At 38.1% G+C, this 25238-nt stretch overlaps 1 protein-coding gene across 6 annotated transcripts in view; it reads left to right on the top strand.

Annotated features, from left to right (window-relative positions):
- FBXW7 (F-box and WD repeat domain containing 7) overlaps positions 1-25238 on the top strand; it is a 179150-nt gene that overhangs the window by 38596 nt on the left and 115316 nt on the right. Inside the window, exon 1 of one of the 6 annotated variants that reach the window (XM_069013481.1) lies at positions 11147-11400. The exons of 4 other annotated variants lie outside the window; for them this stretch is intronic. The gene's annotated coding sequence lies outside the window, so the exon portion shown is untranslated. Of the gene's footprint in view, positions 1-11146; positions 11460-25238 lie in introns of those variants that run through there. One more of the 6 variants, XM_069013484.1, reaches the window with a different exon arrangement.

Genomic DNA, 25238 nt, shown 5'->3' with positions numbered 1-25238 from the left:
TATGGCTAATGCTGTGCAAGAAAGATCTGGACCGTGGCTTCCAAAGGGTTAATGAAAATGCACTTGGCAGTGAATAAGGACTTCAGACAGAGAGTATTGCAAAAGTTAATATTTATAGTAAATATTTTGCCTTACTGAAAGCCTGCAGGTGGGGCTAGAGTTGAGAAATGGGGAAAAAATATCTATTATTTGATAATGGTTATGTTAATGTTGTTAGCTTTTATTTAAAGTAGCCAGTGTTCTCTGAGTTTTTTATGTCTCAAGCATAATAAAGGCCAATCCACTAGTTTCACGAAGCCTGAAGAGCATAGAGGATTAGAATAGCTCCATTGTTGTTGTGGTTCTTGATTTAACATGAGATATAGTGGAAATACTCATCTTTATAAGGCTCTTGTCCTTCTCTCTTGAACTTTGAAATGGGCTTGTAAGGTTTCCTTTTGAAATATTCCTACTGGTTTAACCAGAAAGTGAAGGTCTGCTGTCTTTCACACTCAGACATGGATAATTTCTGTCTCTCTTGCTTTTGGTGTGTTATTTTTTGCTTGTTTTTGCATTTTCAAAAAATGTTGCTGAAAAACTGAGTTTCATTAATCTAACCTCTATCTGCAGCTCTGTGAACACCTAGATTATGAATGAGAGTAAGTTGCATTTTGAGAAGAGTGTTCTGAGTATTGCTTGAAATTACAGCGAACAAAAAGAATTGCAGGTCTTGCTTTATGGTGTGATTTGACATGATATTTTCTTTATTGAATGGTTGACTGTTTTGTCACTGATAACTTCTTGTGTTTCGCCCATTCTTCCCAGAAATACACCTTACTGGATGATGTGGTATTTTTTCCAGTTACAGGGAAGGAGTGGGGTCACACCTTCCTTGTCACTTAGCAGGACCCACCTGTGAAGAGGCAGTAGTGTCAGTCTGCTGATATTCTGTAAACATCAGGCTTTTGTGACACATAAATGTAAGATTATGTCCCTGTTACTTCTCATCCCTCCCCATATGCCCCAGGGAAACAAAGGCACCAGGGGTCACGTACAAAGTCTTGGCAATGTTACTGCTGGCAATGCTACATGAAGGGTTTGAAAACGACCATTTAAGACTCATATTTCCGCCTTACCAGGCCAGCAGCATTCTCTTCCAAGGGTGTAGCAGAAATTCCCTGGTTATTATCCTGTGCTGCTTGGGGAAAACTTGCCATCCTGACAGAGGTGATGGTGTGTCTGTTCTGAGAAGCTGGTTGTCCTCATTCTTGTCTTCATCAGTAGTAATGAAAATGGGTGGCTCTGAAATTTGCAGTAGATGGCAAGCTACTTGCTTCCTCTTGATATTTGTTGCAGGCTAAGGTGTTGTAGCAACATCCCTCTTTCCATAAGATGTCAGTTTTCTTTCACAGTATTGTGGGATTTTGTTTCACTGCCACTATTTGCAAAGGAGTACCTCTCATAAGTAAGTCACCTTAAAAAAGAAGTACCAAGCATAAATTGATAGTGTTTCCTTCTTTAATGAGCAGCTAGCCTGAAACAAGAGCTCTGAAGGAAAGAAACATTTGGTGCTTGCCCTGAGGGTTACCTCTGAGGAAAATATTAACTATTTCAACACTGGGTTGTAATCTGGGAGTCAGCTAAATGCTTATCCCAAATTCCTCCCCAAAACTCTAAAGGAGGAAAATCACCATCAGTTAAAAACAGGCACATGTGCGTATGTTCAACAACTTTTAATACTTACGATGTAATATTTTCAGTATACTGAAAATGCATAGGTAATATATGGTAGTATGAATTTATTCTTTACTTAAATGATTGCTGAATTTTTGTATTCAGTTAGTTTATAATCTCCAGCTGTTTCTGGTGCTGTGCAGAAAACTGTCTTTTACATGTAGTTTTTATGGAAGTGGCAAGAAGAGAAGGAAAAGTGGAGACTACTAAAGCTGTAAGTCCGTTCCTGGAGGAGAGGAAGGCTCCTGTGCAGATGTCCCTGTATTTAGCTATAACAGCTCCATACCTAATTGGGTGCGAGTGGTTGCTGCTGCCTGTGTTCATGACTCAAGTGTAGGCTTCCTGTCTAATGCCAGGAACCACATGTCTATCAACAGCACCACTCAAGCTAAGTGATTTTAGCTCCCAAGCCAAATTATGAATTCTGTTGTTCTTAAGCCCACTAGAAAAGGCATTCAGAAATCTGCCACTGGATCATCTCCTGCTCTCTCAGGAGAGCTCCTCACAAGCCTCACACTGATTGCCCTCATTAGACTGTACTCACTGTGTGAACTAAACCTTTTATTGTCTCACATAGCTGGAAGATGGTAGAAAGGACGTTCTCCTGTTTTAGCAGGTGCTGGGAATTGTTAAAGAGGTGTGATTTTTTTACTTAGGTAGTCAGACCAGATGAGAAGGTAAGTATAATTCCTCTGGAGAGCAAAGTAGAGGGAAGCTAGCTAGAGGGGCGGGACCAGGGGCTGGGGGAATCACTCAGTCACAGTCAAAGAAATGTTGGTGATGTTGCAGGGTTTGTTTTGGTTTGGGGTTTTTCTCTTGCTTGTTTTCTTGCTCACCTGCAATAAAGGCAACTGAACACATGGAGTGAGAAAGACTTTGTTAGAAAACTTGTCATCAACAAAGGGAGTCAGGTGTGAGATGGGGACCTGAGAAGGTGCAGCCAGTGTTTATCCTGCACAAGCTTGTACAAATTGCAGTTTTGGAACAACGAGTTGTCTTTTTCAATGCCTTTTTTTTTTTTTTTTTTTTTTGTGATTCCTCTTGTGCAAGAGGGGAAAGAATGAGCCTGAGGTTGATTACCCATTCATCTCTCCCCACCCCAAAGAGACGGAGGGGGTCTTGAGAAAAGCTGATGAAGCTGAAAACCATCACTTCTGTTACATTGTGTCTTGAGTGAAATTGGATATGCCCTCATATATCCTTCTTTTAACTGCTTTGAAATCTGTCTGTAGAGGGGCAGTGTACTCATCTGTTGTGATGGTGTTTTTTAAATTTCTGTTTTGTTTTATTATCTCTGACATGAGAACTCAAATACCCAAAGACCGTTTTCAGATCTTTAAGTTGCAATCTTGAGAGCTCAGCAGATGATGCAATTTTTAAAGCAGTTTGCTGCTTCTCCCAATGTAGGATTTCAAAGTTTTTATTACCAGGAGCAAACCTTCAATTAGAAGTTATCTGTTACCTGTATACCTATTGTACTGGTGTATGAAAGGAGTCCTAGTTCTTTTATGTGCACCCATATGAAGCAGCTTTTGGATTATGAAGAAAAACATAGCTTAGTTTGAGTTTATAGCACTACAAGTTCCTCTATTATCTTAATTAGGTTTGTGAAACTTCATTCAGATTGCTGTCATCTCCCTTTCAAGAAGCCTATATTCTGATCTTGTGGTAATTTTTTGCTCTGCACAAACAAATATATTCTGACTGTAGTAATAAAGTTAGGTATGTATTGAAAACAGCTTGGTTTTTTTTAAGCAACAATTTGAGCATAACTTTGAGAAGATCCATTCATTTGAAGGAAGCATGCAGCCAACCCTTTTCTTGGCCAGTTATTGAGAAGGGGGTTGCTGTGCATGTTGGATTTATTTTCCAAGGCAGCGGAACTGGCTGCAGACAGAACAGGGGAGCTGGCCATGTTGTGTGGCAAGCTCCAGGGTCTCTGGTGCTTCCAACTGTCTTTTGGGAGAGTTGCCTTTAAACTCATTGAACTGTTGTTAGAAGTATCTTCCATCCTTCTAAACCCATTGAAGTTATAGCTTCTCTTTCATTCTCTTGCTTTTTTCCAAATATGTAACAAATAAACCTGTTGGCTTTTTTCAGTTTTAGCATCTTACTGTGTATCAGCTGTGTTGTATGTTTAGAACTCTGCAATAAGTTTAGACATTTAAACTTTACAATGTCTTTTATATAGTATAGTGATTTTGTCCTAATTGTGCATTAGTAATCACAGGCTACTTTCCACAAGTTCAAAGTTGTATTTGATTACTTGTTCAGTAACTATATTTCATAATTTATATGTTGTTTCTGTATGTATATCTAAGCTGCACTTTTTTACTTACACTTTTCATAGTCTACTGTCTTTTCCCCTCTGTGTCCAAGTGATATTTCATCGGTGCTTAAGAGCGTCTGGCTGCTTGCCTATTGAGATTTTGCATACAGGAAAGCATGGCCTTAGCATAAAATCATGTCTCCTTTGCATTTTTTTTTTTTTTTTTTTAAAAGAAACAGTCTGTGGCTTGTGATGTAGAATATTGCAAGAAAGCTTTGTTAGCATGGTAAATGTTTCTTTAAAACCATAAACAACCCTGCTCTGCTTTAAGGTTTGGATTTGACCAAGTTCGTGGAAGTTATGAGAGCTAAGATAATGATCAAAATTGATGGTATTCTGAAAGGTAACCACAGTTCTGAGGATGTTGTGTCCATGACTATCCTGTCAATGAGTATTATGGAGAACATGATACATTTAATACTTTAGTTAGAAACAGAGACATAAGAAAAAGATTCATAGCAAGAAATTTTAATTTCAGGTGAAACATGGGGAATAAAGTTTAAATTAAAGTTTTACTGATCAGAAACAAGAAAAATAAAATAAACAAAATATAGCGGTACCACTTGTGTAAAATTTAAGCAAATCTGTCTTCATGTTTTAAGTGGCACCATAGGATGCTTTTGGTGAGGAGAAAAAAGTTTGTTCTTCTCTTAACCGTGTCACTATGAGTAGGACTTCAATTCTGCTGTCCATAGATAGAAACCCCCCCAGTAAAATTACTTTAATATTCTTAAAGATATTAATTTGTGTTGCAGATACTTCTATGAAACTGTGGCTGTCAGTCACTGGCTCTATCTGCATGCACCAGGGGATCAATAGTACATTAAGGAAGCTGACTTGAGGAGGAGAAGGATTCATAAATAATAAATAGCAGGCTGCACTGCTGGCACTTCATCTCTACCCAGAGTAATACAAATTCTAGTGAAGTACCCTTGTACTTCCTAACCCTATTAGGCTTGAAACCATTATCCCAAATATTGATGCTTTCCTTTAGTCTATTTCTTGTTAAGAAGTATGTCTGTGTAATCCTTAGCTACATGCTGCCAGAGGAAAAAGCTAGTCTCTATATCAGAAATACAGGTACAGTAAGAACACTTGTGTAAGAACTCATCTGTAGTCTACTGAGAGACCAGGATTTGAAGCAAGGGGATGTTGGGGCTGCTTTCAGCATTTTCTTAGCCCTATAAACAGTATATGCTTCTGTAAAGAGATTTTTGTGGTGTGCAGGATATGTGAAGTGTTGAGCATTGGAGCATGATCCTTGCACTTTAAATCTGTGTATTAATTTTTTTCATTAGCTCTCTCTGCTTCCACATCCTGCACATTGCTGGCAAGCATGCATCAGCAATAAGACTTTCTTCAGTAATGTGTCTGAGATATCTCTGAAATGTGGCTGGTCAGAGCTATAGCTGCTTTTTTTGGAAGTTGGTTCAAGACATTTAAGTAATTTCACCTGATATTACTTTAAATGTTCTATATAACGTGCTCTTTCGATGAATAGCCATGTAGAATCAGCACGGGAAGAGCAAAGTCCTTGGCAATGCCAGCTCAATTGCATCTGCAGATGAGGATTTAAAATTCTATGCAGCAGACAGTACCTCCAGCAGGCGAGTAAAAGGTTACTGCATTATTTTGCTTGTTTGCATCTGTAGTCTTTATCTATGGAAGGTTTTTTTTTACCGTTCAATTTGTTGTGCATGCTTGTATATAGGTACTACTGGAAATCAATTTAATAGGAACATAAATATAAAAAGGGCAGAGCAAGGTGAAGGGAGAGGCTCAGTTCAGCTTTAAACCAAGGAAAGGGAGGGGGGAAGAGAGAGGGAATAAAGGGGAGGGGAGAGAGCAAGAGAGAAATTAAGCTTTCAATGCATTGTGAAAGCCAGAAGTTCTTTTCAGCTGCTTTCACATCACTTGTATTTTTCTTAACCTTTTGCTAAAAAGGATGCTATTGAACAAGCACTGATAGCTCTATAAATGCAAGTGACAATTATTTCAAGTCAGATTATCCCGTAATCAGGTTAAGCAATTGTGTTAATGTGAGACCTTCTACTTTCAAGAATAGTATTGCATACCATACCATCCTGAACCAATTAAAATAAGCTTTTTACAATATTATTTGCATTTTTTTCCCCATGAAAAGGCAAAAAGTAAACAGTTACTGCATCATTACCTCTTGCAAACAAGAACATTTTTCCAGCAGTAAGTTATTTTTTATGTGTTAAATTGGGGGGGTATTCAGTGTTGTATTTTGAGCTGAGTATACTTCTTTTTAAAGGTTAGGAGACCTGTTTATGTCTCACTGCTCATTTGAATTAGTTTTGCAATTTTTATTTTTCTCAGAGCAAAGAGCTCCTTGAAGACTTTATTAAAGCTGCTTACACAATCTGCCTCTAACTTGCTTTGAGATTTGGTTGCCGTACCTTTGGACATTCTACTACAAATCCTTTCATGCTTCTTTCTTCCTGGGTTTAAATCTGTGTTGCCTTTTCCTGATGTTCTCACTCTCATAGCTTTGTAGCAGCCATTCTTATTTCAGGATCTGGTAGACCTGGATAGCATTTTTCTCATGCATTCTGACTTTCCAAGAAGACTTTTTCCCCTTTTCCCAGATGCTCCAAGTAGTCAGTCTGGGAGTGTAGCAGTCAAACATTGTAATTGGAAGGTCCTTTTCCAGGAGAGGCGTTTCAGCAGGTTGGCAGCCCCAAAGGTGTGCAGGCAGGCAGGCACCTGCTCTGTGCTGTGGCGTGGCGGGTCCGTGGGCGAGTGCGTGGGGCTGTGCCGGGTGGGGCGGGCGGCTCTGGGCTGGCACAGCCTCCTCTGGCCACGGCCCAGGCTGGATAGGCTGCGCTGCTGGGGAGGGCAAAACAGACTGGAAGTGACAAGAGCCAGCGAAGGAGTAGTCAGCAAGCAGTTTGGAGAGATTGCCATCCCTGAATTTGCTCCTCTCTTAGACAGCTGTCTGTCTTTTCAAAGCAGCTTACTTTGCAAAGAGGAGCAGAGGGAAAAATGTACCCGTTTTTTATATGCGAGGTATTACTTGCTGATGAGACTGGCTGACTTTTTTTTGAGAAACATTCCTTTTTTTTCTTTCTTTTTTTTTTCTTCCTTCTCTGTTTAGCAGTCTTAATTTCAGCCAGGGAGCTGCAGAATGAGGCAGCTGGCCAATTTTGAGTGTTTATGGGACAGTACTGGTCCCAATTTCTTTAAGAATAAACTCGTCTGATGAGCAAGTCAATGTGTGGCTGTGGCTGCAGCATTATTTCTTCTTTAATGAAGAGGCTGGGCTGTTCGACCTGCTGCTCCAATCTTCTATCTTGCAGTCATACATCAGAGCAGTTGCAGAGACTATCCATTGAATGTCTCAATCAGCCGAAGAAGGTAATTATATTTTTAATTCTAACTATACCATTTAAAGGATGCTGTATAATTTGGATTTACATGATAAAAAGACAAATTTCAGATATTTTTGGCAGTTTTCTTGACCTTGAGTAGCTATCCAATATCATTTTGCCATTATCAGGTTGTGTAGCAATAGAAATGTGCTGCAGTAATTGATTTTGTAATAGGATCAGGTGATTTACTGGATGCACTGACAACCACTTGCTTGCTTGTTCTGAAACGTGGAGCACTCTAATGGATGTTTTGATTGCAGCCTCGAGTTGCTCTGAAACTGCTAGATGCTCAAAGATGTAATATCTCGTTTGTCAGCCTATCCCCTTTCCTGATAGCCACTTAGAATACGTTAACACATATGCTTTATGCATTCCCTGAGAATTTGGTCCATGCTAAACATAGTCCAAGTTTGTGCCTAGAGGAGAGTACAGAACAGTTCTTTATGGGTTGCTATTAAATGCTGGGGTTTTTTTTCTGTTAATATGTTATACTTTGGAAGTAGAAATCTGGCTCTAATTAGAAAACAAACCAAACTGAACTAAACAAAAACCATTCCATATCAGAATATGGATTTTACTGTAGAAAAAGCCATTAGGAGCTGTGATCCAGTGAATTAAATTGGGGAGCTTAATTGGGTCTACTTTTTGAATCAATTTGTTTTAGGCTGATGAAACATGTTGTTAAACTCCAAGAGCTTTCAAGATACATGGTACACTATGCATCTGCAGTTTAACTGGAGAGTAGTATGTTACAGTATGTAACAAAGTGTGTTACAGTGATTATTAATAGTTTGTATCTAGTTCTTTTTACTTTCAAAAAAGTCATAAGTCTTTATCCATTATTGTGAAAGAATGAACATGTCCTTTTGAGATCGCCATTACGTGCCATAATCATATAATAATGAAAACTTAAATACAAAAAAACACCATTGAGGTATTAAATCGATTTTCATTGTTGTTGTGCCTATTTTGGAGTGAAAACTGATAGGGAAAATATTACATCAGGAAGTAGAAAAGTCTCACAGGGACCTTGAAGTAAGAAACAGTCAAAACATAACTTCAGTAGGCTAAAGTTTAGAGGATGACACTTGCTTTGGCTGGGGGACATCAGTATGCAGTGTACAGTAGGAGATTGAATAACTAATAGCTAGGATCAAACACATAACAATTTCTCAACTGATCGTATGTACAGTGATTTCAGTGGCCTGAAGTAAATCAAGGTGGCTGGATTAAAAATTGTTGAACCTGATTATAATTAAACTAAACTGGAAAGCTCTTTCAGCCAGTTCTTGATAAAAAACAGTGAGCAAGAAACATATGATTTAAACCAATTGATTTTAGTTTTGTTTTCCATTTATACCTCAGTAAAGGTAACTAAAAGAAAATTGATTGTCACTCATTTATTTTATTACATCTATTTATTTATAAAGAGAATATATTATTGCCATGCTTGCTCCTGTTGTGTATGGCTTGACATTCATATTCTTATTGGCTGTTTGATTTGGGTTTGTATTTACATTTTTTTGTTTGTTTTGGTTTGGTTTTCTTACCATTGTGAAATGAGCATGAGTCCCTTTGCAGAAATAGGTTTCTATCTCACCAGCTTACACATGTAATTCCTATCCTTACACACCCAGATACCTACTTCTCCAGTGTACAATATGTTTTTTCAGTCTAGAAGAACTGGTCATTGTGTTGGAGTATCTGAATGAGCCCAAGAGTGTTTTTTGAACCTGAAGAGGAGTAGTACTCAAAGGTGTTGATGGTGTTAGGGAGTAGCACTTCACTGAGCTCCAGTTGCAGGATTAACTTAGTGATTATTTAGTTTAGTGATTTGACTTTTAAAAAGGTGCATGTGAAGCCAACAATCTCACAGTGTTTCAGCTATTTATTTTAAATTGCCTTAACAGGCAGTAGGAAACACAGCTATTAGCTTAAGAGAGAGAATAATTAAAAATCACTTCCATTTAAAGAAGTTAACGTGATGAGAAAAATAAGCTTAAATGTATTGCTTTTACTTTGCTTTTATGTTTATACATCTTTTTCAAGGTTAGATTTTACTACATGGAAATTTTGCCACCATAATGTATATCATAAAAGTATTTGCAAGAAAGTTGATGTGATCTGCTGTGTTTTGAATTCTAAACATGATGATAAAGAGCTAGGGGATTAAGTTTTGAAGTTCAAGAGAAAAATCTGTGTAAGTCAGTGACAAGAGTAGTTGAAAAGAATTACATTTTTCAGAAAAGGTGGATAATAAACTCTTTTGTAAAATGGTGTTTTCTGTGCAAACTTGCACTTGAAAACATAGAACTGTGTGAAACTGTAACTAGGGCAGGGAAAAGAGTTATTCTATGGAGAGTGAAATGTTTCTGAAATGTCACTGAATAAATATGTGCTGCAGGTACTGTTGCATTAGGGGAGCAGAAGGAGTAATAGAGCTAATTGAATAGTAGTATCAGTAGTGTTGAAGTTGTATTTAGCAGTCTAAAAGTTCAAATGGAGACGCACCAAAATGCCTCTGGCCTGTGTTGGTGACCCTTGGGTAACACAGTCCAAGGTGCCCCTGCCCATGGCCACCCACTGTGTCCCCTGTGTCGCCTCCCAGCTCCTGCCCCACAGTCACATCCAGGTGGATGGGACAGCTGGTCCTTATGTGCAGCAGCACTGTTATTTTAGGTCCTGGCACCTCCTGGTGCTCTGGTGCTTAAATAACAAAAGCCAGCACTTTGCCAGATTTAAAACGAATGTTTCTGTCTTACTGTCCAGCCAGAAGATATTTGTAGCGGTAGCCACTACAATAGCCCTGAATAGGATTTGTTTTCTAAAGAAATTGTCATGAGAATGAGACTTTGAGCATGTGAAACATCAAGGTAAACATTATAGTAAAATGGTATCTTAAAATCACAAAGAAACTGGCTTTGTCTTAAATGGTACATTCACTGTTGAAAATTAACCTTGATAATTAGGTTTCAACATTTGCCAAAATTGGTTTAATTGTGCACACCATCTAGTGAGACAATTTTGTAGACTTAAAATATTGTATGTTTAAAGTGTCTCCCAAAGTGTCAGCAAAAGGAATCTTCCAACAAATTTGATGCCTTTATTAAAAAAAAAACCAAAACCAACCAACCAACCAAAAAAAAAAAGAAAAAAAAGGGTTGAGATAATTATATCCATTTTATAAAAGTTGGTGTTTCTGCTTACTTTTTACCTGTTTTAACAGAACTTGTGGAAGTGTTTCCCAGAGAAATACTTGACAAAATGATGTCTTCTGGAAGCTTTTTCAGCAGTCAAGTTTAATTTGATTTTCCTGAAATATCATAGTACTAGGTTTTTGTGTGCATGTGCTGTTTTGCATAACCATACCAGCTTCTGTGGAACCCAGATCTGTTACTGATTGGTAACAAGCATTCACAATAGAAGAAGCCCCATACTTTTGTTTACTGATCTCCTTCCAAAAATACAGTGGAAAAGCATTGCTATTTTTGAACGCCTGTGTAGCTACAGACAAAAGATAATGATCTTCTAAACTGGTTTTCTCACTCTGCCTGACCTTCCAGATCAGTTGGGGGTTTCTGCATCTGATTACTTAATGAGGAATTGACCAGATTGATTAATAGCTTCCCCTTCCACCCCAGGTGATTTCAGTAGGAACAGTTAAATACAAGGTTGCTGGCAATTGCAGATTGTTTTAGGGTCTCACCTAAACCTAACTTGACTTAAGTCCAGAATAAAATAATGGGACCATGGAAATGGATGCAGGACAGATCTTGCACTTAAAAATTTGTCAGACATGCTTATTTTATAAGAGTATAGTTGTCTGTATTCTTGCATTTAAAGTCCTCATCTTAAACTGGAAAAGTACCAATAGTGGAGAAGGAATATTAAAAAAAAGGAGTACTGCGTGAAGTTGAACGAAGACTTGAGAACGCTAAAGACTGGATATTAAGGGGAGAAGCAGTAAGTTATAAGGAACTAGAAATAGGCAGGTGTTTTATTTGAAGGTGGAAAACATTGCTGTAAGCCACTTTTTTATTATCTATGTATGTATGAATCTTGCCCAGCTGCCAATCACAGATTCTGTTTTACTTTTGCAGATAACATGCAGTGTGTATGCATTTATACGCATGGACAAGTGTTATAGTTGGGATTTGTGTTTTCTTGTTTGTTTCATGCTGCCCTCCAAGTTGGTATCATTAGAAATTTATTATGGAATCTGCATGTCAGGCTTCATCCTCTAAGAAATATAATTTGTGATCATAATTCTGCATTTTGGATAGGAGTTCTAATGTGTCTAAAGGGAACCTGGTAACTCCCACGTGGCTAAATTTAGCTCTGCTAAGAATAATGTTTAAACGCCCCCCCCCCCCAATAAAAATTATTCTTTTAGTAGAATGAAATGAAAATATCAATCTAGATATACCCAATTAAAAAAAAAAAGAACAGTTAGGCCTTTTTAGGTCAAAACCTTCAGTAAATTTAAAGTTAATTCTTCTTGTAAATAGATTTTCATCTTTAAATGCTGTATTGTACAGATGCTGAAGACTGAAACTCCTGTTTGTTGTGGAGATACCTACTTTCCCTGTTTTGTGTATGGCACAGCAAAAGCAAAGAACAAGTCATGAAGTATTTCAGCTAGTCAAGCAGATACGTTTTTTTTGCAGCTTATTTGGCTGTGCCATCTTACGGCCACTTTGTGTGTTATGAGGTTAGTGTAATTACAACTGGAGAGAGAAGACTTTGCTGAATTTCAAAGTATGATGGCCTATGATTTTTATGAATGAATGATGATTTATGGGGTGGTTTTTTGTTCATTTTAAACTGGTCCTTCTCAGCACAGGTGTGCTGTTCTCTCTGCCAGCAGCTTAACAGTGACGGAGTCTTGCAGGCCTAATGGGGAGAGACTGGAGGTGTGTGATGTTACATGTTCAGAAAAGGAGTCCTACTGTAATCAGAAGGGTGGAGATGGTAAAATGGCCTGTGAATACTCTGAAGAATAAGTTTAAATAGCAACAGACTTCTTCTGAGTAATTGGGCAAAGAACATTTCTTGGTAGTATTTGAATGTGGAGATGGTGGTAAGAACATAAAACCAAGAGGGAGGAAGCCTTCTGTGTGTGGGAGATGACAGACTATGCCAAGGAACTGAGCCAGGGGAAAAAGGACATACAGATTTTTAAGGTTAGAGGAAATACTGTGTTTATCTACTCTGACCATCTGCATAGCACAGCACAGGGTTGTACCCATGCTGTAACCCCAAGATCGAGGTTCAGTAACAGTATTCAGCATTCAGAGCTAAATTGTCCTGCTCATTCTTTTGATTCAGACTGTTCTGCCCATAAAGCCCTAATCTAGCACTTGTTGCATTGTCATCTATTAACTCTAAAGATCCTATAATAATATTTTGATTTTCCTGGGTCTTTATCAAGCTAAAGTAATTTCTGTCTTTTCCTTCAGTACAAAATTTTTTTCCTGTTGGCAAAACAGGAAAAATGATGACAACCTAGCAAACAGTAACATTTTGTGGTAAAATGCTATTACTGGCATCAATATTGTCATTATCAGAAGAACAGCAGTGTAAGAGACAGCAAAACCATTGCACTGTCCTCCTGCTCAAAGCAGAATTTAGAAAAAATCAATTGCAGAAATAAATGAGATTTCCCAGAAGTCATAATTGGGATGGTTTACCAGAATGGTAGACTTTTTCTTCATCCCAACAGGCTGACATTGCAAATTTTGATTTGAGTACAATTGCTTTTTAGAAATGCTATTACAAGTGCTACAGCACACACAGTCCTGTTAATAGTATTAAAGACTATGAGATTCTGGGGTTCAAATTAAGTATTGTCATTTTTGATCAAACCAACTTCTCATATAAAATCTTAATAACTCTCCCCCCAGTTCCCTCCTTCTCCAAGGCTGCATTTTACTCATTAAATTTCACAAGGCAGCAATGAGCCATGGAGAGGGAAATGTCATCACAGAAACTTCTTCACATCACAGCTTCAGGTTCTTGAGCAGTAATATCACTGGAGCAAAATTGAATTTGTGTGCTTGGCTTGGCTGGTTTGAAAGGCCCTCCAAGAAACTTCTTACCTACTGGTTCCTATGAATATTTGTTTTTCTAAGTAAAAACTTTACTTTTTGTGACTTTGTGCTGTGACTTAGAACTTGTTGACATTCAACCTTGGGAGATGGTGTTCAGGGACACATAAAGAATAAAGCTCGTGGTATGAACTGTTCTGGTCATTCTTGGAACACTTTTCTGAAAATATCTTGCACCCTTGTAAGCCAAATACTATGGTCTGCTCATTGTTTTGGTAAAGTGATTGTGAAGACTTTGCTTCTTGTAGATTTTGTTAAACTTCTGTTCTGAAGCTTTTAAGCAATTGTTTCTTCAGTACTGTTTTTATTTCAGTTTTCTTGGTGTTTTGTGTTACCTTAAATATCTTTGCAGTGACACTGTAGTGCAAGACAGAGAAACAAACATCTCACATATTGACATGTTATGCTCTTTGTATTTAATATTAGAATTAGAGTGTCGATTTAATGACTTCTTTTCCACAGAGTTCAAAAGATTTTTTTTTAATATATACATATAAGTTTTCATCATTCCCTAAGAAGCCTCTTTTTCCTTTATCATCCCTGTTGAGATGTCACTGATGATATTGTATTGATCCACTAAAAAGATTTGTGGTAAAGCTTTTTTCTTGATGTAGGCTGTCTTTTTAATTACAGCTATGCCAGTATGCTGCACAGAACTCTGTAGCTAGGGTTGTGTCAGCACTTACATATGAAATCTCTCATTTTTATCAGCGACTTAATGCTGACAATAAAAAACTGCTTTGAGGAAAAGCATAGCAAGATCTTAGCCTTCGGGGTGAGTCAGTGAGAGTTCACTATATTAAAAATTATTCAGATGAATCTGACTTAATGAAAGGTTATAACCTCTTTTACACACAGGCTCACTATGTGTACTTACAACTACTGTTTTTAAATTATTTTTTAAGGCTTTTTTCCTTACTTGAGGTACTGCCATTCAGCATTTAAAAAGCAGCGGATTTCAATGCTCTCTTCCTCTGGGCCTTTCAAGGGACCGACAGCAGTTCTTGAACCTGTCTGCCTCTTCGTCTTGGTTCCGGCCTGCCTCCTCTTCCCCTTCTCCCAAGCCTGCAGTTACTCTGACTGAAGGACCTAGCAAGAATGAAGGACGGCTGTCTCACTGGTGTTCTGTTTTTGTACTTACCAAATGTTTGATCCCACGTGAGAAAGAAATGTTTGCAGAGGGGTATTTTCTCCTTATTTTAGAAACATAAAGCAGCTACTGTAAAAGAATGTGTCTCATACTACAGACCGAGGCTGTGGTATGCTGGCTCACAGTCCAGAATACAGAGCTGATGATGGGAGCCTAAATGAACAGGATTGATTTGTTTTTTCCCTAATGGTGGTAGTGAGAGTGCCGACCCTTTGTGGGAAAGGGAATGGCTTGAGCACTCAGGGCTGGGTTCAGTTCCTACTTGTACCTGCAAGGGTGTAAGTGCTCATCTCTCCCTTTTCTAGAAGAGCGATGAGAAATTGTTCGGGTCAGGGCATCTTCCATCTCTGTTGTGTGTAGGCCACTGTGTGATTAAGGATAAGGAGAGAAAGGCAGAAGGAATGTGATTTTGCAGGCTTAATATACTTTCCCCTGAGTTAGGGGAAGAGATGCCTGAGCACCAGGGTCTGGTCCCTGCATTATTTCCATGTCTCTCCCAAAAATTTAACAACTATATGGAAAAAGCAGGACTACAATATGGCTTTCTCTAGGACCTGATATCCTAGAATCATCATTGCTTCTGTTGTTCTGTCCTGATGTCTTAGAATACTGTAGTGAGGAGAAAGAAATGCTGGTTTAAATCTCCCTCATCAGATTTTGCTCTGATAATGCACATGTGTCTTTTTTCATTTCTCATCTAACTGAGCCTGACATACAGACCTTATGATGTTTTGATTTTTTTTCCTTTGTTTGTGGTTTGTGGGTAGGTGTCATCCTGGTCATCAGGCCCTCCTGGGATGGGAAATGCTAGAGGAAAAACAAACATATAACCAGTACACTCAACTGTCAATGAGTACAAAAAGTGAAAAGAAGAAGGAAGAGATGTAATGCTCAAAAAACCTAAATTTAAAGAGTCAGAGTTGTCAGAGTTCAAAGCACAGCTACGCTACATTGCTACAGATACAAGTCTGGATTTCACAGGAACTTGTTATCACAGTTAAGTTCAGCATAGCTGACTTTGCTGGGCAGGCCTCTGACAGAATCACTCTTTCACCTGTTTGTTGCTAAGATAAAGCAGTTCACTATGAAATGTACATACATACTATTGCATCGAGCAATCTAGAAAACATGTATAAATACGCCTTGTTTACATTCTGTGGGCATGTTGATGGACCCTGAGGGCAGAAATTGGAGTGTGAGACTTGTAATGCAGGAAGAAGTTGGGTTCACTAAGTAATGACATTTTTGGTTCTTTATTTACCTTTCACTTTTTCAAAGCTCTTTTTCAGGGAAGTATGTACTAAACATCACTTTATAAAGGGGGAAACAGACTCTGAAAGTGAAAAGGATGAAGGTTTTTCTTCAGGCCCCTGGCAAATCTGAGCATGGAAACAAAATCTCCTCAGAGTGTATTCAGCAGTTTTCTCACTAGGTCACATTTTCTCCACATAGTATTTTCTTTGTGAGAAAAGCACAGAGAAAAGTCTCAAGTGACTGCAAGACGGCAAAACATTTGTAGGGGTATTCCAGGTACCTTAAAAACGTGATCCCCATGTCATGTAACTGGAGAAATAAGGCACAAGGAAGATAGTGAGTTGCAGAAATTCTCTCATCTGGACTTGGGATAAAAATCAGAACTGTTCCCTACCTTTTTAACACATTTAACAAAATGGTCTCTGTAGCCTCTTGAACCTTACTGCTTCAGTTTCTTTTGTGCCACATCTTCACAAGTATGTGTGCAGTGTCTTTGCCAACGGTTGGGAACTGTGTGCCAACTAATGCAGCTGTCACTTGATTATTTTTTTTCCCCCAAGCTTTTTGGCTCCATCTGCTTGCCTGGTCACTTCCATTGTTTGCTTTCCATTTCCTACTGTGCTGCTTCCCAGATGCATAGTTGTCAGTAATAGTCAGTTTGTGCCTCTCCCTGCCCCCAGTCTCCCCAGAGGATGCAGATTACACCTTTCCTTCCTCTAAATGCTTATGCCCATACTCACAATTCAGGATGGAGTGTAGAAGAGACTTCCTGAACATGTCATAACTAAAGTATACCAAAGCATTTTCCATCTGCTTTCCACCCACAGCTACAGCTATTTCTCACAGTATCTGTAGTGGCAACAAAATATTTTTCTTGAGCAGGTTTTGGTTAAGTGGCATAAATTGAAGAAGAAAGGAAACAGCTAGACAACATGGACTGAAGCATAAGTGCAGGAGCTGGGAAAGGAATTCTGTAATTTATTTATCTTAAAGGTATAACAACCCCTAATTTTGAGTGGTAGTTTACTGTTGGAAGATTGGTCACTAATTATTTTTTCTACTTGGAAAGATCCCTTGCATATCATGGGCAATTCAAGATGTTAAAGTGTGCAAATCATGGGCATTGCTAAGTTAGTGCAGAGCATCACAGTTAGTGTGATGAGCCAGCTGAATTTGAAACAAAACATGAACTGGCAAACCACTTAGCCTCTATCAAGTGAATTATATGGATAGATTCTACCTGCTGCTTATGCATGCTCAATTTTATTTATTTATTTATTTTAAATATCTGTATGTGTCTATATATTTACTTGCAGTTGATTCGGTGTCAATTTTTGTTTGGGAGCTCAAGAAAGCAGCAACAACTGGCAGTTACAAACTGATTAAGTTCTGCAAGTTTTATTGGTCAGAGAAGTTCTTTGTTTCATTGTTGTAACCAAGATTTTTTTATCTTGCTTATGTGTACATACACACTGCCTTTTAAATTTCTCAGTAAAAATTTCTTAGGATCAAATGGGTGCACTGAAACCTGTGCACAGGTTGATTTTTAAGTACTTTGTATATCTTGGTTAACATTTTGCACATTTAGCACTTTTTCCTTCAGAAGAAGGAGTAGTTAACGTATTTGCTGTACTCTATCTTTGTGGAGTTTCTAAATGCATTGAATTCCAAGAGAAAATAATAAAGCTGCACATAAGGATATTTGTTAGCCTGAGGAGAAAAAAATAAACTACCTTCCAGGTTGATTCTTACTAGAAATGCAGAACTAATCTTTTCCAAACTGAGAAATGTCTGGCCATTTGGTGACTGTACCTTCCACTGGGGACAAACTTACAGAAGAGGCATCCTTCTTTATGAAGAACATAATGAATTTTTATGTGTTTCAGTGTCAAAGCCTTCCTCAAGCCTTTTTTATGCAACACATAACATTAATCTTATCACTATTCTGTATTGCTGGTATGGTTACATTAATTATTTTTTCCTCCCAGTAGTAGTCCACTTTCAAGTTTCTTGTGGACCTTTAATTTTGTAAATAAAGTAAAATAGCATCCTTCCATCTGTGAAAAAATGTAGGCAAAGAAGTATAGTGATTTTTGTTGGAAACTGTAGTTATTTGTTCTGAGCTGTTACATTGACTCAATGACCCCACAAAGGTAGCAAAAATCACTTGGGTTATGGAATATTTCAGGTCCTTTATGATCCCATGGCATCTAAAAAAATCCCCAAACAATTTCCTCACTACCACCAAAGGAAAACCAGCCGTGAACCCTGTTCTGAGAGAGCAAAGATGTAAAATGTGTATCAATATATTAGAGGTATTAGCTCATTTTATGGCAGGAGGTTTGATTGCTGTAAGCACAGGAAGACAAATCTTGGACCTTAGTTGTTGAATCACAGCTAGTGCACAGAGTGGCTGTTTATGAAATAGTGAGTTGCAGAAATGTTAAAACGCAGTCAAGAATCCATCAGATTCTTGTAACTTGAGGAACAAACTCTTAATTGTCCTCTCTTGTCTGCTCATGTAGAAAATCCCACTTTCAAAATTTCTCATGTGTGCTAGATTTCCACTTACTCAGTGAAACGGATGCTATTCCAGCGTGTGTAGCTGACGCTTGATTCTCAGAATTAAAATTCTAAGTGTAGGAATTACAGAAAATAATGCACAGTAGCAGTATCTGCTTGTGGGAAGAGCTGAGAAATAAGGAAGTGATGGCAATTCCTTGGCTGTCTGTTAAGAATTTATTTTAGCCATAGTCTGAAAAGGTTTTGTGTTGGTACATGTAGCTTTACACATGATTGTGACTGGTTCCATGAGCAGGAAAATGTAGGTAGCTGACAACTGAAATCTTGTGCCATCACTTGCAGAGGGATGGCTATGGCAAATGTCCTGATGACATATATTATATAAGGTGTAATTAGGTGACAGATGGTGTCAAACTTCACTTGCACTTGTAGTTGGCATAGTTTTTTGAGGAGGGAACAGTAAGGACTCACTGCTATTTTTGCACTTTATTTAGCCACTTCTATTCACAAACCCTCAGATTTTGTGCATTTACTCATGCCATTTGAATGCAACTACACTTCTGGTTTTAAAAAGCAAGTTCTCAGAGGCCAGTTAAGATAGCCTTGATGTTGAGGAAGGCAGGTACATTGCTGTATAAATTCAGACTGCTTTTTAAATGTATCTTAACAGGCTGTCTATCACAACAGGAGGATTGATATTCCTGCAACCATGAGTCCGTTATTTTCCACATTTAAAACTTTCTATGACTATAAATATAGGCAAGTACTGTTAATATGGGAAGACATTTGTCTCTTTATTTGGTTTATATTAGCAATTGTATTGATGACTGACAAACAGCTTCTGGTATCAGGCAAAAACTGTCACAAATAGAACATTTTATTTAATTTTTGTGCAAGGATTGTAGTACAGTCTTTGCATTTTCTCATTAGGATAAAAAAAAGACATTATTTTGGTATTTTCTGTGTTTTAGTTATATAAAATTGATTGCTGTCCCAAGGTAATGTTTTTTGTCTCTACTAGTCACAATGAGAGTGCCTGTTGTTTGTAATCTTCTATTTTGAATTTGCTTTTGCTCGTTTATTTCATCAATAACTCTCCTTGGATCCCATTGTTGATCTGTCGTATCAGCTCTAAATGACTGTGCAAAGAGTCCTATGCAAAGGTAAATAGACTTCTGCAACTTTCACATGATGTGAAACTTGAGTTGGGTTTTAGCAACCTGTACATTTCAGGATCATATACGGATTTACACCAGCCTGTGTTGGGTATGTCAATTAAAAAGAGTTTAGAGGGATGAACAATCTTTGAAAATACTTCCTTATAAGCGCTTCAGCTACTTTAGACATTAGTTAGTCTGGTTAGTGAATTTCACTGGCTGACTGGTTTAACATCTTGCTTGTTAGTTTCCTTTATGTAATTCTTGTCCTAACAATATTGATAGTATGCTGCAAGGACAATGCTGGTTGGACTCATCTCCATTGTTAGAGAAGCTTTAAATATTATTAAATTAAGGAATTGAGTTCTTGGCCTTTCTGACAGTTTTCCTCTTCTTGGTGCACAAAGCCAATTTATCTTGAAGCATAAAATAAACAGCCTAGTACTAATGTTATGAAGTGTCCATTTCTGCTTGTTTCAGCTGTTACTAAATATAAAAATTGATATGCTGGAACACTCACTCCTGAGTCGTTGTCTTTCTCCAAGCCTTGCATAATACAGTAAATCAATAATACACTTTCTTGCCTACAGGCGCTGAACAGATCTGATCCTGTTTACTCTGTATCTAGTAATGAATTATCTATAATTCCTCTAAGACCTTACACTGTGTAATTTATTCTGCACTTCACGTTTTTTCCCCTTGCTATCCCCTTATCTTAGTTCACTTCTAGTTTTACACTGCCACATGTACTTGGAATGTTCTCTGTTGTGATACACAGCTTCTAACTTCACCTTGCAATTTCTTTTCAAAACACAATTTTTCAGTGATCTTATCTAGTCCCGCTTTCCTTTGTTGGTGCTTCTAATTTTCTTAAACAGTAGTGAGTGAACTCATAAGCAGCGTATCAATCCCATTGCAAGCAGCTAAATGTATATCTTCTCTCCTTGGTCTGAGATTTGTGAATTCTGTTGAGCAAATTCTGTTCTTTAGACAGTATAAATGATGGACTCCACTGTATGAGAGCCACTTGGCTCATTCCTTCTGGAAAGGAATGCATGTATTGATAGTGAGAGATCCTGGTTGATATTTGTCAAATCTGTACTTGGAGAACGGACTTTCTCTGTGAAGGACAAATAAAAGCACCTGCTTTTGGATTTCATGTTTATGTACTGGGTATGAAGACTACTGGTAACTAATTTGGATGTGATAATGTGCATATTAAAAAACAAAATCTGGGGTTGTTTTACTTCTGCGGATCCAAAAGACTTCAGTAAACTTTCAGAAATGCCCTGAGGCGGGAGCAGCACGGAGCATTTCAGTCATGGGGAAAGTATAGTGAAGAGGATTGAGGTAATAAGTCAACAAGCACGAATAGAACAATTTCCTACAGCCTTTCTAAGGATATGCTAGCACTTGGAAAGATATGTCCTTCTTTCTTTGGATTTTCTTTTAAGAGTTAAGGTGGAACTTTTACAGGCAGCTTTGTTACCATCTTTTACTATCCCTGCTGTTGTTCATTGCTACTGAAGCATACAGTCACTGAGTGTGTGGTCGCTACAGAAGCAAATAATTGAATGCTCAAATCCAGCTACAGATGCTTTTCAAAACAAAGAAACTTCTCTCCAGGTATTTTTGCCTGTCATTGCATCTTCTAAACTTTAATAAGTATTTTATAAAATGAACACATTGTCTGCAAGTGTTGATTTTTGAGGGTTTTGTGTTAATGGCTGGATGATTCCAGGTCACTCTTGAAACAGTGTATGGCACTGCTGCTACCAGAACAGAAAAGATTCAGTTGGCATTTTATTTCTTCTACTTTATTACCACTTCTGCGAGTATTAGAAGTCTGTAGCTGTTTCTACATTCAGCTGTTCAGCTGTTCCAGCTGTGATCTTTTGCTGCTTATTGATGAGGATTTGGTAAGAGCAGCATGTATTCCTGAGCAATATTACTGCATTTTGTAGATAAAAATTCCTAATTCTTCTACCTTCTAATCTCTTCCATGCATCTATGATCTGCTAAAAAAGAACAAAAACCAAAACAACTCCAAGAAAACAAATGAAAAGACAAACACCAAAAAACCCAAACAAACCAAAAAGGTAGGAATGTTCTTGATGATGTTCCATTCCCTGGGGCATGCTCTAAGTTCTGTCATCAACCTGAACAGTGTAGGAGTCCTGTCTACATGTCTGCATCCAAGGCTCTCCCTGATTGCTTTGCTTTCTTCTTGTAGATAAAAAAATGCTAGAGCAAAAATTTTTCTCTCAGACCTTCTTGGAGGCATGAGTAACAAGAAGTGGTAGCAGCACAGAAGCAGGCACATGTGAATGCAACATAGTGGTAGAAAAACCACTAAAACATTTACCTTTAGAAAGACCCTTTTTTATAGTTCCAGTTGTGGGATACATATGCCCTTGCACAGCACATCTCCTTGAACCCACTGATGATAGGATTGTTGATACCTTTGCTTATGCTTTCAGTGTATTTGCAGACTTGTCTTACATTTTGTTAAATTTGTGAGATTATTGGAACAACTTAAGGAAGTTTAAAAAAAACCCCTTTTTGAATTGAGAGTAAAGTTGGGAGCAAAGCACTCTGTCCAAGTAGTAAATTCTGTGGTAAATTTGCCATCTGCATATAGGCATGAACTTTCTTTTTTCTTCTCCCTTGAAATTATCCTCACAAGCTTTCTCAGGATATTCACTTTTATAAGTGCTAAAGAAGCAGGAAGCCCATGAATTAGAATAGTGAGATAGGATCTTTCTGGCAATTCCAATTGACCAGTACTCTTTTCCTCATATGTTTATCACAAAGAAAATAACAACAAAAAAAAATTTGTCACTTGGAAAATATTTTACATTTTAATTGCATTTACAGCTTGTTCTCTGATTAAATAAGGGAAGCAGTTCATTTCTACATACCGCCTCTATGGTACTTAGCATTTCTGAGATGTGTGTTACATATAAAACTTTGTAGGCTGTAGATGCCACCTACTTCCTAAGACAATGGTTGAGATCCTTGGCTGACTTTTGGTGGGTCTTATCAGCATGGGGAAACTGTGGAACAGAACAGAGCACGAATCTGAAGTGAGCTCTTACTACTTTCCCAGGTGAATGTGACTGGGCCATAGTGGGCATTGAGTTCAGGTTCAGCTCTGCCACCTGCATGTTGTGGCTGCATGCTGCCTGCCCTGTGCCCCTGAGGGAGATTGTTCACCTCTAATTTGTGTGTGGAACTGCTTGTGTGAGTGCTTCCTAATCTATTTCAGGCAAAACGAATCTGCTTAGCTGAGCCTTTAAACTTGTAAGCTAACCTGGCTCATTCTGACTGAGGCGGATTAGTGATGCTTATGTGCGCAGATATGCCAGGAGATCTGGTTGGATGCAGGGATAAGCAGGTTGGGTGTGGGAGGCTGAGTTTATGCCTCAGGAAGAATGTATGCATGTATGTCTGCACTCCTATTCTTTCCAGAAGTCCCTTTAAATAGCTTATTTTAATGTGTCAGGAAGCGTGCTTTGAAAGCAAAATAAATCTTGTGCAGAATAAGCATGCTGGGGTGCTTGCTGAGCACTTGTTTTCTATTAGCTGCTAGTCCTTACCTATTTTAAACTTAAATATATTACTACTTTGTTGCAATTTTATCTAATTCAATGATCTAGGGTTTCCCTATGATGCTTGTTTTAGTTCTTGTATATCTCTAGGTATAAAAAGTTCAACTAATATTTCAGTTTCCACTGGAACTGTATGCACACAACTACAAAGGAAAAAGACCAACTAAATGGTTTTTCAAAAGTGTCTGCTAAAAAACTGCTGTCACACTTCTGAAGTTGATGTTTTATATTTTAAGAAAGTCCTGCTAGAAAATCTGCCAAAGATTTCTTCCACTTGTCTCTGTTGCATGACTAAGAGAATTTCTGTGCAAGCTCATAGAAATCTCATGCTTTTTTGAGGTTGGAAATGTGATCTCTACAAAGTTAACCATTTGTCACTGATGGATGGTGCCTGCATCTGAGTTGCTTGGTATAGATCCATGCTGGGGTATAGATGATGGAGCACTCATCATCCAGTGTCTGTTCCTTCACCAGTGACAGAAAGACCTGGTAATGCCCAGCCTGCTGTCCTGCTACTGTGACATTTTCCAGATGTTAGAACTCATCAGAAAAAGTGTCTGGAATGTTTCAATGTTTTGTAACTTTATCACCCCGGGACTGGATAGACTTGGGATCAGACTTTTAGGTTTCCACCTCCTGTCCACTTGTAACAAGTCCTTTAAAACAGGTCCATATCTGTTGATTTCAGATAGTTTTTTTTCTGGTGAGCCTTAGAGCTGAGTGGCAGATGTTGCTCTCTGTGTCAGTTTCAACTCCAAGCCAGATGTGCAGCAGGCTTTCTTCACTCTCTCCCCGCACTCCTGAGACTCAAAAATCAAGGAATGCAAGACTAATTGGTAGTCTGTGAGAAGTGGCTTTGGGCCAGAAATTCCAAGAAGAACCACAATAAATTTACACCGATCAGTGTTTTTTAAATGGTCAGTTCTTTAACAGAGAAGTGAACACTTGAGTGCAGGAGCTGCTGCTGAGAACAGCCATGTTCCTGTATCAGTTGGTACCTTCAGTGTCAAAGTAGTTGTTTAACATATTGAAAAAATGTACCAGAAGTGCCTAAAAGAGCTTGGGGGTTTCAGGTCAGTGCCCACCCATGAAGATGAGATATCTTGGAAATACATACTTGATCTACTCACTGCAGATCTGTAGATCCCATTGGTGCTGTTACTCCATGTTAACTGCAATACCTTTGAGAATGGCTATGAGCTCTGTCGGAATGGATTTCAGTAGATAAACCCTGCACTATTACAAGTAGAAAATACGTTCTTGCTTGGGTTTGATAAAAGTCACCAGGAAATAAAAGGATTTCTTAGAGCCTAGTTTCTTTCTAGGATTCTTACTGAGGAAAGAAAGAAAGAAAGAAAATTGGTGTGCTATATATTTTCCAGGTATCAAAATGATTGGAATGGAAATGTAAATACCTTAAAAAGTTCAGCTGTATTTTCTGTACTGTTTTATACTTCATACCTAATCATTGCTTCAGTTGAGCAAATAGCTGACTCTTACATCTTGGTGACTAAAAAGTGACTTCAAACTTCAGACAGAATGGTACCATTTGTTAATCATCCATGCATCGGAGAACATGGAGGCCCATGTGTAGATTATAAGAAAAATTAAATAGACACAGACATGAAGGCTGTGAGAGATGACTTGAACTTCACATTGCCTGTACTATATTCTGTTTTATTCAGTGGAGATTGGACCTTTTGAAACATTGAGCTATTTAGTGAGAGCCTTTCAGTTGCTAAAAGCCTTTTTGGGCTGCTGCAGTGAGAAAGTTACTGTAAGGTCCATTTTGCAGGCTTCAAGCTATGTCATAGGACATAACCTAATCAGCCAGGTTTTCCAGTAAGAACAAATATAAATGCCCTGTTTTCGACGGTGCTGTTGCTATCAACAACCAATGTATTATTCAGAAAGTCATCCAATCTTGCATTCTATCAGTAGAAACAGTTGGAGTGAAATGCAACTGTTTGCAGCTGGACTGTTCCACACATCACTCTAA

Source organism: Aphelocoma coerulescens, chromosome 4 (assembly GCF_041296385.1).
Source record: "Aphelocoma coerulescens isolate FSJ_1873_10779 chromosome 4, UR_Acoe_1.0, whole genome shotgun sequence".
NCBI lineage: Eukaryota > Metazoa > Chordata > Aves > Passeriformes > Corvidae > Aphelocoma > Aphelocoma coerulescens.
The sequence above is the reverse complement of the archived record's forward strand: the minus strand, read 5'-3'. Positions and strand labels throughout refer to the sequence as shown.